The following is a 17,726-nucleotide window of genomic DNA, read 5'->3' on the forward strand; positions in this document are numbered from 1 at the left end:
TTGACTGCGCCAAAAGGTTTTCTTCATAGCAAGCAATTCATGTGAGCATAGATGAAACTCAGTGGGGGCCCATTACCGGCCATATTGTAGATGATCAAAAACTTCCCACTAGAAACGATGCAGGTGCATCGTGATTGCCCCTGCAGAGCGGTGGCGAGAATCGTCACAAAGAAGAAACCGTATGACAGTTACGTTAAGTGGGCTTCATAACATCATGCGATGTCTCTCACCTCGTACGTGGCAAGAGACAATATTTTCTTAGCATCTGTACGTGCTTACCGTGCGCTCAGAACTGAAAACAGCGACGTAACGCGGTCGACGGACATCCTAGAGACACTGTCCAACACATATGTGCAAAGCTTCATCGGATTTTCACAATGGTTTCAATTCGTGACCGATCGGAACTTACCTTCCGAACAGCCATCGTATAAAGGAATCACTTGATTTTTCTCAGTCAGTTGGGACCCCGCACTCGGCGACAGATTCGCGTTAAATGCAAGCTAAGTGAGAGGCCATTGTCGTACGGTACTCACTGTAAACCGAATTGGGATTCTATCCAGATCTGGTGAATTGTTTGGTTTCAACTCTTTCAGCCGTTTATCTACTCCAGGGATGCCAAGTACTATAGCCTCTATATGGGAGTCTGTGCGATGGTCAGACGACGGTACGTTTTTACGATTCTCCTGCATGAACGATTTCTTAAACGTGAAATTTTAACTTCGGCTTTCCTTTTGCTGTCTTCTACCACCACACTAGACTGTTAAACTAGTGACTGTATAGAAGCCTTAGACCCGCTTAACGATATTACATAGGACCAGAATTCTCTAGAGTTCTCAGCAATATCTTTTGCTACGGTAGACGGTGGTACTTGTATGTTTATTACATCTATCTGTTTTTACAGGCGCACGAATTTCTGCTCACGTTACCCTGTCGTCACCTACGCGTTCTCTTTCGAACTGAGTGTGTAAGAACCTTTCGTTCCTCAGCATTTTCCAAATTTCTTTGTTGTTGTACAGCCACCTTCCGCGATTTTCCGGCTTTTACAAACCTGCTTCTCCATTCGCTGAATCTGAGTTTTTTGTACATTGATTCACTTTCGTTATCATCACAAAAGTTGACGTATTGTTTGTTGGCGTCTGTCTCGGGATCTTCAGCCGCCGTTTGCTTAACAATTTTCCTTACGTTTCGCTAGCACGAATGTCTAGCATTGTCGGTTTCACTCTCTGATGTTGGTGGCGGAGTGTGAACCTTTGGTAATAAATGCTATTCCTGCTAGCCAAACGTCAAGGAAATCGTTAAACAAACGTCAGTCAAAGATTTCGAAACAGAAGCCAACAGATAGTACGTCAATAAGAAGCGACGAATGATTTAACTACTATGTCACAAAATTCGTTTTGTAGTAATAGCACTGTAGTTTTACCTGTTCCATACTCAGCACAGTTTTCCTTTACTTCATTTGTCTTTCGTGTAGACCGTGAGTATTGCCAAACTTGTCAATATATCTTTCAGCATTTGTGTTTGCGTGTATGTGTTACTGTGTGTGTGTTAACTAGTTGTTTGTTTGTGTGTGGCAGTGTAAATTGCAGATGTGTTTCATCTTCATCAGTGATGCGAGACGAAGGTGGGGGACAAAAGTGGTGGTAATGTTCGGGATGGAAGGAACAGGTATTGCATATGAAGTAACGGGGAGGTGGTGGTACTGTGGAACGGCAACTGAATGGGAGTTGATGCGGTAAAGAATGGGTGACATAAGGAGAGGTGCAGTCATTTTTTTATACTCGAGTATTTGATATTATACTATGTGGTCTGTTAGTTTAAAAAGTGTGGTTTGCGTGTTGGTCTAATCGTCTTTGAGAGTTTTCTTTTCTGTTATGGTTTTATGAATATTGTTGTTTTCTTATAGGATGAAAGATTTTTTTTTTTTGTTTATCCTCGTGATTTCTATGTCTGTGGCTCTGGCGGTAATTTTATGTTGGTGGTGGCGGAACTTTTATATTGTAGTAAGTTTAAGGTGGGAAAAACAATAAAAATTGTTTGTCAACGCTGATTATTTGCACGTTCTTTCATCCAATGGTGTAACAGTCTACGGTAATTTTCGATTTGTACAGTTTACTACACATGGCAATATATGTTATATTGGTGAAGGTTTCTAAGGAAAACACTTCTCAGTTTTCAACAATTAAAAGATCGGAAAACACATTCAAACATAGTAATAAATTTATTTTCATGAATGATGTTCCTGGATTGCAACCACAGTGGAAAACATCGATTAATCAACCACCTACGTAGCCTGGGTCGCTAACGCAACTCTGTACAATGACCAGAGACTCGGGCGCTAATTCGAAACTTTAAGGTGAAATAAATTTTGGCTGGCAAGAAGAAAAGATGTGAGGGCGTGAAGTCCATGGTCAACAGACACGGAACCGACGTTCTGGAATAAATTCCAAACCTCCCGGCCGGCCGCGGTGGTCTAGCGCGGTTCCGGACTGAGCGCCTAGAACCGCGACTGCTACGGTCGCAGGTTCGAATCCTGCCTCGGGCATGGATGTGTGTGATGTCCTTAGGTTAGTTAGGTTTAAGTAGTTCTAAATTCCTGGGGGCTGATGACCACAGATGTTAAGTCCCATAGTGCTCAGAGCCATTTGAACTATTTGAACCTAACCTCCCGGCAGTATCTCACGGAGTGAGGATATATGATACTGTCGATAACGATCAGGTTGTCGGGTACAGACTTTAAGGTAGATGAGCGCGGTAATGTATACGAGAAGAGGAGGATAGTTTCCAAACAGGGGTTTTACATTCTCCCTTCTGTCGTCGTCGTCGTCGTTGTCGTCGTCGTCATCATCATCATCATCATCAAGATCATCATCACCATCATCATGCAACCCAAACATGACACAATACTATTCACGCTTCTACGAGGTTCGATTCGGAAAGTAAGTTCCAATCAGTGGCGAAATGGAAACCACTGTGAAAATCCGATGTCACATATGTGCCAGGTAGTGTTTCTAGTATGCCCGTCGATCACGTCATGTCCCACTTTTCAATTCTAAGCGCAAGGAGCGCACGGAAAGATGCCTAGAAAGTAGTCTCCCTCGCCAAGAGTGAGGGCCTAGTGAGAGATAACGTAACTGTCATACGATTCCTTCATCGTTACAATTCTCGGCAGTACTCTGCAGGGGCAATGAAGATGCTCCTGCAGTGTGTTCAGTGGGAAGTCTTTGATCAACCACCTCGTAATTGACCTCCGCTGAGTTTCATCTCTGCTCACATGAACTGCTGCTTGTGAAGGGAACGTTTTTGGCACAGACAACGAGATATAGATAAGCGCAGAGAATTGGCGGAAAGCGCAGGAGGCTGCCTTTTGTGATGAGAGTTTTGGAAAGTTGGTACAACACTATGACAAATATCTAAGCCGGAGCAATGACTATGTAGAGAAGTGGCTGGAAAATATAGCTAACTGTCGCAAATAAAACACTTTTGATTTTCACAGTGGTTTCCACTTCGCGACCGATCGAAACTTCCTCTCCAAATAGCCCTCGTATTACACTCATTTACATACAACAGATATGCTTAACTAATTGAGCAATCCGAAACAGTTTTTGACCTCTTTTTATTCTTTAATTAATGGCCGATTTTGTTCAGTTAGTTCATCATGAATGTCACATGTCTCCTTACGCTAGTAAACAAAACTAATCAAAGTTGTAGCCAAGTTTGACACCGTCACAAAATCGCGATAATTCTGTGACAAACACACATGACCCGTAATAGAGTGTCAACATCAACATACATGACAAAAATTTGTCAGTGCTGGGTGTATCACTATTATCCCAAAACAAAGGAGCGAGGCAAGCAGTAGAGTCATGTGAATTCGCGACTGCCGAGAAAAAAAAAGTGTTCAAATGGCTCTGAGCACTATGGGACTTAACTTCTGAGGTCATCAGTCCCCTAGCACTTAGAACTACTTAAACCTAACTAACCTAAGGACATCACACACATCCATGCCCGACGCAGGATTCGAACCAGCGACCGTAGCGGTCGCGCGGTTCCAGACTGTAGCGCCTAGAGCCGCTCGGCCACCCCGGCCGGCTGACTGCCGAGAAAGATGAAGATTCAGCCCCACGGTTCTTTTTTGGGCTGTCACACTGTGCCTCTCTCTTCGTATTTACCTAACATAGCGAAGACTGACTTCCTCTTCACTCGCACGAATAATTTCGTGGCAGGCATTTATACAACTCGGTCAGAAAGAGTCTGGGAAGCTTGCAGGGTAAGTTGCGCTGAGACACATTTGTTAATAAAAAATTTCTATATGTTGCTCCTTTTCTGAGGTAACTGGCGTTGAAGTTAGCCAATCAGGCCCTTACGGGCGCCAATTCAAGCGGCCTGCCAGGCACAATTACTGTCACTTGTTCTCATAGCGTAGATGATAGCATATGAGGCTGCTCAACCTTTGGCTCGCGTTCGATCCTGACTACCGTCCATTGTCCTATTTTTGTACCGCTGAAATGTTCAGTTTTAGGAAGCTCAACAAATGACACATTTGGCAACGCCGTCTCTTGTGGGCCGCTTGAATTCGAGCCCGACGACCTGATTGGCTAACATCAATGCTGATTAACTCGGAACCGGCGCGGCGTATCGAAATTTTTCTGTATTAATTATTTCTGAGCTCAGTATACCCTGGAATAGCGTTACAGGATTTTCAGACTGTTTCTGACCACCCTGTGTAATGTCGACGTGGTGATTTTCGAAGTGAACCATTTCCTGAACAGTCAAAATGCAGGCAGCTAGAACAAAGAACGCTGAACATGCAGAGAGCGAATAATGCCGTTAATAATTACCGTGGTCGGAGTTTAAATTCTTTCAAAGTGACGATTAGAACATTCTTGATTTTATGTAAAGTGTACAGTTTTCACAACCTGACCTAGAATTTTTCACATTGTACGTGGAACAAAATGCATTCTTGATTTATTGGCCATTCGTGGGTGTTTAATTCTCACATCAGCGCGTTATGTTGCGAAAGTAGCTCATGTCAGAGTAAAGCCACGCGCTACATCCGCCACGACCTCTGCAGGCGTTTCTCGCTATCCTTTATACTCCCGTGTGGAGAGCAGGAAGCCGAAAATGCGGCGGTGCGGCGGAGAAGCGATTATGAAGCGCGGCGCGGCTGATATGCAGTGGCTTTGAGTGCAGACCGCGGCCACCAGCCACGGGCCTCGTCCACGTCTGGCGACATAATAGCCGGCCAAGATTGATGTTGCGTGTACATCGCAGCTTGCTAGCGCGCTGCACCATCAATAATTCCACGTTCCAATTTTATGCAAGAGCACGTCGTGTCCGTCAGACAGCTACGAGGGTGAAGGAATTTCGTTTAAAAATGTTTTTAAAGCGCCCTCTTGCTTCATATAGCTCATACGTAATCGGTTTCCGTTAACTAACCTGCGGCAGCACACGTCTCTCGTTCACTGGGACACTATGTCACCTGCATACCGAAAACCAATAATGAGTCTCTTTTCTCGTTCGTTATCCAGTCGTTTACCTTAGTGTTAAATCATAAGTATTCATTCTACGAGTGACAATCTATGAGTTACCAGAGACATAATTATAGTTTAATGAGGTTTCTCCAATAAATCTCACAGTACAACACGCTATTATTCAACGTGTACATTGAGCCCTTAAACGAAATCGAGGAGAAATTTGGAAACAGAAAATTTGGGAGAATAAATTAAAACTTCGAGGCTGCTCGATGACACAGTAACTCTGCCGGAGATGGAAAAAAGACTCTTAACGATAGCTGAATTGAACTGATAGTGTGCCGAAAAGACATTGCAAGTTGACTACCTACAAAGGTATAGCAAAGATAATGGAATGCAATCGACTTAAATCTTGTGATGCTGAGAAGAGAAAAATGACTCACCAAAAGTGGTGAATTAGTTTTGTATTTGGGCAGTAAATAACAGACGATGTCCGAAGTAGCTAGAATATAGCAATGGGGAGGAAACTAATTCTAAAAACCTGATATTTGTTAACATCTGATATAAATTTAAATGTTAAGGAGTCTTTGTAGCCTTGTATGGAACTGAAATGTGGACAATAATCCGTTCACACAAGAAGACAATCGAAGCTTTCGAAATGCATGAAACGTATTCGCACTTACGAATATGAACAACCATCAGCTGTATAATGGAGTGACGACAATGAAAATTTGTACAAGACAGGGACTCAAATCCGGATTTCCCGTTTATCGCGAGCGGTCGCCTTATCTTCTTTTTTCCCCCCATTTATGTCGTCACTGTTCTCGGCATTTGGTCTGGGCGGACATCACATAGCATCAACTCGAGTTCACCGTTGAATACTTCACCCCAGTTTTTAGTTTTATTTGTTTTTTAATTACAGGTTGGAGACAGTCTTCTGACCCAGCACGGTGAGCTATAGTGCACGTAACTATTATTGTGTCCGAGCAACTCTCACTCCATACCCAAACTTTCTTATGTTGTCAACTATGTGTTTACAACTAGCACTCGTATTCCATTATTTATAATCCCGTGCTGGAGAGACATTGTAATTGGAAGTCGCTTGCTCGGTGTCGGCGGATATATACGCTATTAATAGCCTGTGTTGTTCATAAGTACGCTGCAATTTTCCGGTATACAGCTGATGGTTGCTCATATGCGGAATTGTGAATACATTTAATGTATTTCATAACGGCTGTAGTCGCCGCTGTGCCTGTTCCTTCAGACAAGTATGCATGTCCGAAGGAATATACAGCCGTGTACCGCAAGTCTTTAGAGGAACGTAAGGTTCCAAATGATTGGAAACGAGCACAGGTAGTCACAGTCTTCAAAAAGGGTCGTCAGACAGATGCGCAAAACTATAGACCTATATCACTGACATCGATCTGTTGTAGAATTTTAGAACATGTTTTTTGCTTGAGTGTCATGTCGTTTTTGGAAAGCCAGAATCTACTCTGTAGGAATCAACATGGATTCCGGAAACAGCGATCGTGTGAGACCCAATTCGCTTTATTTGTTCATGAGACCCAGAAAATATTAGATACAGGCTTCCAGGTAGATGCTATTTTCCTAGACTTCCGGAAGGCATTCGATACAGTTCCGCACTGTCGCCTGATAGGCCGGCCGCGGTGGTCTCGCGGTTCCAGGCGCGCAGTCCGGAACCGTGCGACTGCTACGGTCGCAGGTTCGAATCCTGCCTCGGGCATGGATGTGTGTGATGTCTTTAGGTTAGTTAGGTTTAAGTAGTTCTAAGTTCTAGGGGACTAATGACCACAGCAGTTGCGTCCCATAGTGTTCAGAGCCATTTGAACCATTTTTTTGTCGCCTGATAAACAAAATAAGAGCCTACAGAATATCAGACCAGCTGTGTGGCTGGATGGAAGAGTTTTTAGCAAACAGAACACAGCATGTTGTTATCAATGGAGAGACGTCTACAGACGTTAAAGTAACCTCTGGCGTGCCACAGGGGAGTGTTTTGCGACCATTGCTTTTCACAATATATATAAATGACCTAGTAGATAGTGTCGGAAGTTCCATGCGGCTTTTCGCGGATGATGCTGTAGTATACAAAGAAGTTGCAGCATTAGAAAATTGTAGCGAAATGCAGGAAGATCTGCAGCGTATAGGCACTTGGTGTAGGGAGTGGCAACTGACCCTTAACATAGAAAAATGTAATGTCTTGCGAATATATAGAGAGAAGGATCCTTTATTGTATGATTATATGAAAGCGGAACAAACACTGGTAGCAGTTACTTCTGTTATATATCTGGGTGTATGCGTGCGGAACGATTTGAAATGGAATGATCATATAAAATTAATTGCTGGTAAGGCGGGTACCAGGTTGAGATTCATTGGGAGAGTCCTTAGAAAATGTAGTCCATCAACAAAGGAGGTGGCTTACAAAACACTCGTTCGACCTATACTTGAGTATTGCTCATCAGTGTGGGATCCTTACCAGATCGGGTTGACGGAGGAGATAGAGAAGATCGAAAGAAGAGCGGCGCGTTTCGTCACAGGGTTATTTGGTAACCGTGATAGCGTTACGGAGATGTTTAGCAAACTCAAGTGGCGGACTCTGCAAGAGAGGCGCTCTGCATCGCGGTGTAGCTTGCTCGCCAGATTTCGAGAGGGTGCGTTTCTGGATGAGGTATCGAATATACTGCTTCCCCCTACTTTACCTCCCGTGGAGATCACGAATGTAGAATTAGAGAGATTCGTTCTTCCCGCGAACCATACGCGACTGGAACAGAAAAGGGAGGTAATGAGAGTGGCACGTAAAGTGCCCTCCGCCACACACCGTTGGGTGGCTTGCGGAATATGAATGTAGATGTAGATGTAGATGTAGATGTAGATGTAGATGTAGATGTAGATGTAGATGAGGAGCATCGCACTTGTGAATAATTCTGGCACTGCAGTAATGCTTATGAAATATGTCGCTACCGGAGTATTCTGAATATTAGAAAGGTAGATTGGATAACTAATGAAATCGAATTGAGCAGAAAATATTTATGGCCCATCTCTACGAAAAGAATGAATCGTCCATTTGGCAACGGATGGAAGCGTAGCGGTAACATACTTATTGTAGAGGCACATCATGGTTTGCCTACAGTCAACAAGTTGATGGAGACTGCAGTGTTTATGCACAGACGAAGAATGTTGCAGAGGAAATACTAGCATGGACAGCAGCATCAAACGAGTTTTCGGACTAAAAACCACAACAAAAATTTAACTGAAACATGAAATGTCCAAGTTTTAGAAATTTAGCTATACGCTGTGGGTGATTCCAGTGTAAGGAAAGTGAAGTTTCGTAATATCGTGTCAACTGTTTTGAAAAGCAGAAGTAAGAATTTGAATAGAATTAATAACTCAACATGCCAGCCGGAAGCGTTGAATTCATCACAGATGTGCAGACCACTGTCTCTTGCAAAACAATAGTTTGTATAATGGGTAAAGACATAATGTGCCAAGTGTATGTAACAGCTGCAACTGAATCCTTAACTTACTCTGTACGCCGAAAGAAACTCCATGGCAGCTGACAGCTGGCAACGCTGTTGTCGCTTTCAAGCACGAGGTACAAAAGGCTGCTATCAGTAGTGCCTGAAATCCATAGTCGTCTACAACCGCAGCAACGCAGAGGGGTTGCAGTAGGAAAATAAACAAAATCACGTCGCGTGATTGGCCGTGGTAGGCGCGCAAGACTGCACATCCAAGACTATTTAAAATTTCAGATATCTTCTCTCGCTCTGAGGGCAGTAGGTGAGATTCGCCAATTTATCTGACCCTAACTACAAAAGAATTAAAATCCGATGCACAGAGCAAGATAATTTCGTAATAACTATGCAATTTAAGCAGATACTATGGTATCTTTAAAGTGTTGTAATTTACATTCGAATAATACGAAGGAACGAGGAAAAGTAATAACTCCGAATTTTGTATGTGCAAACTCTCTAACCTTTCTAAATAAAACAAACGTTATTAACATTCTACATATTTATTTTTCATGTCTACATATACAGGGTGTTACAAAAAGGTACGGCCAAACTTTCAGGAAACATTCCTCACACATAAATAAAGAAAACATGTTATGTGGACATGTGTACGGAAACGCTTAATTTCCATGTTAGAGCTCATTTTAGTTTCGTTCACCTACGCTCAATGGAGCACGTTATCATGATTTCATACGGGATACTCTACCTGTGCTGCTAGAACATGTGCCTTTACAAGTACGACACAACATGTGGTTCATGCACGATGGAGCTCCTGCACATTTCAGTCGAAGTGTTCGTACGCTTCTCAATAACAGATTCGGTGATCGATGGATTGGTAGAGGCGGACCAATTCCATGGCCTCCACACTCTCCTGCCCTCAACCCTCTTGACTTTCATTTATGGGGGCATTTGAAAGCTCTTGTCTACGCAACCCCGGTACCAAATGTAGATACTCTTCGTGCTCGTATTGTGGACGGCTGTGATACAATACGCCATTCTCCAGGGCTGCATCAGCGCATCAGGAATTCCATGCGACGGGGGGTGGATGCATGTATCCTCGCTAACGGAGGACATTTTGAACATTTCCTGTAACAAAGTGTTTGAAGTCACGCTGGTACGTTCTGTTGCTGTGTGTTTCCATTCCATGATTTGAAGAGAAGTGCCGGCCGCGGTGGTCTCGCGGTTCTAGGCGCGCAGTCCGGAACCGTGCGACTGCTACGGTCGCAGGTTCGAATCCTGCCTCGGGCATGGATGTGTGTGATGTCCTTAGGTTAGTTAGGTTTAAGTAGTTCTAAGTTCTAGGGGACTGATGACCACAGCAGTTGAGTCCCATAGTGCTCAGAGCCATTTGAACCATTTGAAGAGAAGTAATAAAATGACCCCTAACATGGAAAGTAAGCGTTTCCGGACACATGTCCACAAAACATATTTTCTTTCTTTGTGTGTGAGGAATGTTTCCTGTAAGTTTGGCCGTACCTTTTTGTAACACCCTGTATATTTCTCTGCATAGTTAACCTGGCGACGAACACATTTTCCCCAACGAGAGACCAGTTTGTTGATACCTTCGCCATACAATGTTTGACTGGGTTGATGAAGCCACAACTTCACCTCTGCTTGCGCCGATTCAACACTATCAAAGTTAAGTCCTCGAAGGTGTTCTTTAAGGTTTGTACAAATATCAAATTCTGACAAGGCGAAGCATGGACTGTACAGAGGATGCTCGAAGACAGTGAAGCCAACACATGGGATTATCGCAGAGCTCGTGTGTGGTGCCGACCGCTGTGGCCGAGCGGTTCTAGGTGCTTCAGTCCGAACCTCGCTGCTGCTACGGTCGCAGGTTCGAATCCTGCCTGGGGCATGGATGTGTGTGTTGTCCTTAGGTTAGTTAGGTTTAAGTAGTTCTATGTCTAGGGGACTGATGACCTCAGATGTTAAGTCCCATAGTGCTCAGAGCCATTTGAACCATTTTACTCTGCTCGCTAGACAACAATTCAAGCAAACCGTATTAATGAAGTTTATTACAAAAGGAAATGATTAAGATACTTAACTTTGTGTTAGACGGATGTGTCGCAGACAAAGGGCGACAGACAATATAAGAAAACTCTTCAGTAGAGATGATGATGATGATGATCATATGTCATTGGTGCCCAGGAGACCCCTCGCGGGCCGGTTTGGCCGCCGCTCCACCATTTCTTTAACTCCACTGCGGCGACTTGCGAGTGAATGAGGACGAAATGATGAGACACACAACACCCAGACATCTCGAGGCCGAGAAAATCCCTGACCCCCGGGAATCGAACCCGGGCTCCCATGCGCGGGAAGTGAAAAAGCTACCGCAAGACCACGAGCCGCGGACTCGAGTACAGATAATGCTACATAGTAGAAGCGAAAGGACTTGTCTTGATGCTATTCGCGAACTCGCTGCTGAGGAACTTAGGGAATTGGGCGGCGACCAGGCTGCGCGGCGCTTATGCCCTCTTCGTGTACGGGGTACGGCCTTGTGTTGTCCTGGAGAAGGGTCGGTCAGCGTGGAATTGGCTCACGTCGTCTGACAGCCGTCTCTGCTCTAACGTTCCCGCCTGGCGTGCCGGAGTTTGACTTTACGCCGGAATAGTGTGTTTGATGAATACTTCTGAAAGCGTTCTTTGACTTGAGAGTAATAAAATTTTACGACAGTTCGACACACTTTATGTGCTTTAAACGTCACGTTACCGCTGGATGGAATCCTGTTGTTTGCTTTGCCTACAACTGAGCCAATATTATTGCTTAATCTCAAGTTTAGCCTCTTGTAGAGGTTTTTAAGGAATGCTTGGCTCAAGTTGCACTTTGTTAATTCTTTAGTCTCATTCAAAAACAATCTACATCTGCATCCGTACTCCGCAAGCCACCTGACGGTGTGTAGCGGAGGGTACTCCCTTCTCCCTTCTATCCTAGTCTCGTATTGTTAGTGGAAAGAAAGATTTTTGGTATGCCTCTGCGTGGGCTCTAATCTCTCTGATTTAATCTCATGGTCTCTTCGCGAGATACACGGAGAAGGGAGCAATATACTGCTTGACTCCTCAGTGAAGGTATGTTCTCGAAACTTCAACAAACCCCGTACCGAGCTACTAAACGTCTCACCTGCAAAGTCTTTCACTGGAGGTTATCTATCACCTCCATAATGCTCTCGCGATTTCTAAATGATCCTGTAACGAAGCGTGATGCTCTGCGTTGAATCCCCTCTATCTCTACTGTAACCTACTTCTTTTGTTTTCGAATTGCATTTCCTTAGGATTCTTCCAATTAATCTCAGTCTGGCATCCGCTTTACCGACGATTAACTTTATATTGTCATTAGACTTTAAATCACTCCTAATGCCTACCCCCAGATAATTTATTTAATTAACTGCTTCCAGTTGCTGACCTGCTATATTGTAGCTAAATGATAAGGATCTTTCTTTCTACGTATTCGCAACACATTACACTTGCCTACATTGAGATTCAATTGCCATTCCCTGCACCATGCGTCAATTCGTTGCAGATCCTCCTGCATTTCAGTACGATTTTCCTCTCGATATACTACAGCATCATACTCAAAAAGCCTCAGTGAACTTCCGATTTCAACTACAAGGTCATTTATATATACTGTAAATAGCAACGCTCCTACGACAGTCCCCTGCGGCACACCTGAAATCACTCTTACTTCGGAAGACTTCTCTCCGCTGAGAATGACATGCTTCGTTCTGTTATCTAGGAACTCTTCAAAACAATCACACAATTGGTCTGCTAGTCCATATGCTCTTTCTTTGTTCATTAAACGACTGTGGGGTACTGTATCAAACGCCTTGCGTAAGTCAAGAAACACGGCGTCTACCTGGAAACCCTTGTCTATGGCCCTCTGAGCCTCGTGGACGAATAGCGCGAGCTGGGTTTCACACGACCGTCTTTTTCGAAACCCATGCTGATTCCTATAGAGTAGATTTCTAGTCTCCAGAAAAGTCATTATACTCGAACATAATACGTGTTCCAAAATTCTACAACTGATTGACGTTAGAGATATAGGTCTATAGTTCTGCACATCTGTTCGACGTCCCTTCTTGAAAACGGGGATGACCTGTGCCCTTTTCCAATCTTTTGGAACGCTACGCTCTTCTAGAGAACTACAGTACACCGCTGCAAGAAGGGGGGCAAGTTCCTTCGCGTACTCTGTGTAAAATCGAACTGGTATCCCATCAGGTCCAGCGGCCTTTCCTCTTTTGAGCGATTTTAATTGTTTCTCTATCCCTCTGTCGTCTATCTCGATATCTACCATTTTGTCATCTGTGTGACAATCTAGAGAAGGAACTACAGTGCAGTCTTTCTCTGTGAAACAGCTTTGGAACAAGACATTTAGTATTTCGGCCTTAAGTCTGTCATCCTCTGCTTCAGTACCAATTTGGTCACAGTTGTCTGGACATTTTGTTTTGATCCACCTACCGCTTTGACAAGAGACCAAAATTTCTTAGGATTTTCTGCCAACTCAGTACATAGAACCTTACCTCCTCACTCTACATTTCGCTTAGTGTAATTTTAGTATGTCTGCAAGGCTTTGGCTATGTTTGTGTTTGCTGTGAAGTTCCCTTTCCTTCCGCAGCAGTTTTCTAACTCGGTTGTTGTACCACGGTGGCTCTTTTCCATCTCTTACGACCTTGCTTGGCACATACTCATCTAACGCATATTGTACGATAGTTTTGAACTTGGTCCACTGATCCTCAGCACTATCTGTACTTGAGACAAAACTTTTGTGGTGAGCCGTCAAGTACTCCGAAATCTTCTTTTTGTCACTTTTGCTAAACAGAAAAATCTTCCTACCTTTTTTAATATTTCTACTTACGGATGAAAAATCTCGTCATCAAAAGCTAAATATCTCATATATTGATAATATAACACATGGTTTAATAGTAGTAATGTATGCCATTGCAATAGTTCGGCTCCAGCAAACTTAAATCCCACATTGGAGAACTTCCAGATACAGGTGGGTCAATAATCGAGCCAATGCGATACCCTTTTCTTGGAGCATTTATGTGACTTCATTGGTTGAGAGTTTCTTACACCCCACCGTGTTATCCGGAAGTTAAGTCCAGATTTCAGACAATGATTACAATTTTCGACCAAGTTTCGGCAAAATACGATGTTCTTTGGGACGTTAGTAGTACAAGTTTCATTTTGTAACTAATATTTGAACCACATATCTAATAGTTAAAATATCTTTAATTTGTTGTAGTGTTTTAAGCTCATTGAGCTTGGTGTCAGCATAGAAAAACGTGTGGTTTAAGTAGAAACAAAAAAAACGGGCACTAGTAATATATGCTTGAATACCTGGGGTAATGAGATACATTAGCACGGAAGGAAGACCCAAAACTTCAGCTACTACTCGTAACTAATCAGATCGGTAAGTAGCTACTAAATTTATTTTTAGCTTAACGTAAGAATTCTTACTGGTAAAAATTACAAAAAATTAGAAGTTTTCTTGAAACACATGCAGTATGTAACACACAAGTCGTAACAAGCATGATTTTGCAAAACTGTTTGAAGGTACTGAAACTAGCGATTTGGAAAATAATGATACGGTATATGGTTAATACTTATGACTTTATTTGTCAAGATACAGAGGAAAATATGCTTTTAGTCGGAATGAGGAACTTTACTTACAGTATCTGATAACTGTAAAGTCAGGTATGCAATGTTACAGTACGTCAACGTTGAGAACAGTACTTTACGTATAAATGAATGGAATTTTCAAAAAAAATGGCTCTAAGTATGCTACCGTATTACCGTTTCAACCCTTGCAGCCCATACTTACAAGGAATGTAAATGACGGGGCAATCTGCTAGTAGACATGTCCTTACACATTTTACCCTCTGTGGATATTGTTCGGGGGATGAGGGTGGGCTGGGAGAGGGTTGGAGGGTGAGGGGGCGAGGGGATTTGCCGCACCCTCTTCTGCACTTCCCACTGAGTGCACCGGTTCGTGCCTACACGTAATACCATATGTCGTGAACTACTGGCCGAGTGACACTTCGCTTGGCATCTCCGGCTGACACTGTGGCCGCCCTGAAAAATTCTCCGGGTGGCTGATTGTAGATGTGATCCTTCAGTTACGTCCATCACTTCCATTACTATTACACTGACAATGTAAGAAGTTGTACATTTTCTGCAATGCACGTACAGAGATACTAGAATTTTCATAGTACGTCAGCTATTTGTGGAATAATATTAATGATGATCTATATTAACTTCCTCGTGAATTTTTTGCAATATCATATCCTGCTTATCCCATCAAAATGATCTCCCAAAGTGTGGAAGAAGACAGCAAGCACTGCCAAACATTTTGGTTTGCTTTAGACTATGTCGAAAACTAGTTGTTCTTTACAGAACGTACGGTACCAAAAGTTTAGTTTCATTCATTCTTTATAATAATCCAAAAAAATATTTCTTATGTAGAACAAAATTATTGATTGTTGCTTTTCTGTGTGTGATCGTTATCTTTCTCCAGTTTCTATTTTTGTTTCATACTTCTTTGTTAAGTTATTTGGTTACATGAAATTTTATTTGTAATGAGAATGCTTGTAAGAGATGCTGCCCGATGAGTGAATTCTGCTGTCCACTTACAACTTTCCACAATCTCGTCGAATACGTTACACTGTGTGTAATAGAATATAAGCAGAACATGACAGAGGGGTTCAGCTGTTCAGTCACATAAACGAATGCAAGGATTTGGGTTAAAACAAGTGTTTATTGTACATTCCAGAATCAATTCTTACCAGTCGTCGGTTGGGAAGTTGCTCAAAGTGCTCAAAATTGGACAACCGTTGTGCTATAACTAATCCCAGCCCGCATAAAACAGTTGAAATAACAGTTTCCGCTGCCACTGAATCACGTTAATAGCCTCTCGAATAAGTGTTGTCAACCTGCCGCTCATGCGGTACAGTAACCTCGCTTCCCCTCTGCCCTCAGCCCATCCTTTGTCCTCGCTGCTTTCTGCTACCTCTGTAGTCCTCTGCTCACTCGCCGGAAGGTCCTACAGCGACAACCGCCAACTCCTTTCCAAGCATTTACCTTTGACAGATGTCATGTTTCACTGAAAAATGTAATTCGTTTGTAAGGATCGTATGAAATAAAATAGTTTAAGCAGGAACAAAGCGCAGAAAGAACTCTGTACGCTCTCTGGAATGCCTGAGTACGTAAATTCTACGTCATATCGAGAAACTGTGCATCGAAAAGTGTGTCGTATGAGTGTAACATATAATATTTCAAATGAAATTTCTAAGAAACGTCCTCTTCAGCTCAATTACGGACTCAAAATATTAATAATTGCAACTGCAGATCGAAATGTATCATTGGAAACTGTAATTGCCAATGCCAAATAATCTAGAATGAAGAACGTGAAGTTTTTAAATCATTAAACAACGAATTCAGTGATGTACCATGTCCCATATGCAAGATGACATTATAACCGCAGCAGAGGTACAATATTTGTACGGATAATTTAGATCTGTTTTTTCCACGAATTTCATCAGACGTTAAGCGAATATTATGATGTTATTAATGCTTAATTATTCTTAAGAAATATAAAGATATCACGGAGATGCTTTGGAATAAAATAAGAAGCGATGTGTGCCTGCCAGAACTGGTTAGTTTATCAGATATTGAACAATGTCGGTTATGCGAAGTTATGTTTTTCACAAAATTATCAAAGTTCAAGATCGTTACAACCAAGATTGATGAGAGAAACAAATTATTTTATGTGACAAAGATGTAACTGAGATACGACTTCCAAAAATTCTGCTGTAGGCCATGATGGCACCAAGGTTCCCCTTCGCTCTATCATCTTTAGGAAATCGGTTACAAAAGGACATTGGAGATCTGTTTTGCAGATAATCTGATAAATTATTTTAGCGTTACTGAGTTTAGTACGTTATAGCACCTTGAATGAAATCGTTAGTTGTTCACAATCAGAGTTGTAAAACTACTGTAGGTTACCTTACGGTATCATAAGTAAGCGTAGACTACGGTAGATTTTCTAGTAGCCTTGGTAAGCTAAGATCGCAACCGCGTTACCTGAACGTTAGTTGGCTTTTATACCTATCGAGCGCTGCCTCATTTCGATCTCTTTGCTTACCTATGCGAACAGTGTCTTAATACACTGTGCAACAAAATTAAACGATTACTTTTTCGAAGCTCTCCCATTGCAACGCAACAGTTTGTAGCTTGTCTCAGAGGTGCCTACAATCCTCCTCCGTAATGGCACAAAAGAGTGGCGTCCTCCAACGTTACCCTTCTTCTAGAGGACGCTTCAAACAGCAAGGTGTCGACATACACAAAAAAAAGCCATAGCTCGGAAGTTCATGTCAGCTCGACGTCTCACACGATGGAAAGGTCTTCACCAGATCTTTTGAGGCCTCTGCAGTGGTAGTGAGAATCGCGACGTCCAACGTTTAAGGCCGGCCGCTGTGACCGAGCGTTTCTAGGTGCATCAGTCCGGGGTGGCCGAGCGGTTCTAGGCGCTACAGTCTGGAACCGCTTGACCGCTACGGTCGCAGGTTCGAATCGTGCCTCGGACATGGATGTGTGTGACGTCCTTAGGTTAGTTAGGTTTAAGTAGTTCTAAGTTCTAGGGGACTGATGACCTCAGATGTTAAGTCCCATAGTGCTCAGAGCCATTTGAACCATCGTTTAAATCAAGTGTTTAGTGTTTTTTTATTTTATTT

The 17,726-nt window shown here is 42.8% G+C and overlaps 1 protein-coding gene across 1 annotated transcript in view; it reads left to right on the plus strand.

The window, feature by feature from the left end:
* Positions 1-17,726, plus strand: part of LOC126297920 (uncharacterized) — a 471,898-nt gene that overhangs the window by 287,326 nt on the left and 166,846 nt on the right. The window lies entirely within an intron of this gene.

Source organism: Schistocerca gregaria, chromosome X (assembly GCF_023897955.1).
Source record: "Schistocerca gregaria isolate iqSchGreg1 chromosome X, iqSchGreg1.2, whole genome shotgun sequence".
Lineage (NCBI taxonomy): Eukaryota > Metazoa > Arthropoda > Insecta > Orthoptera > Acrididae > Schistocerca > Schistocerca gregaria.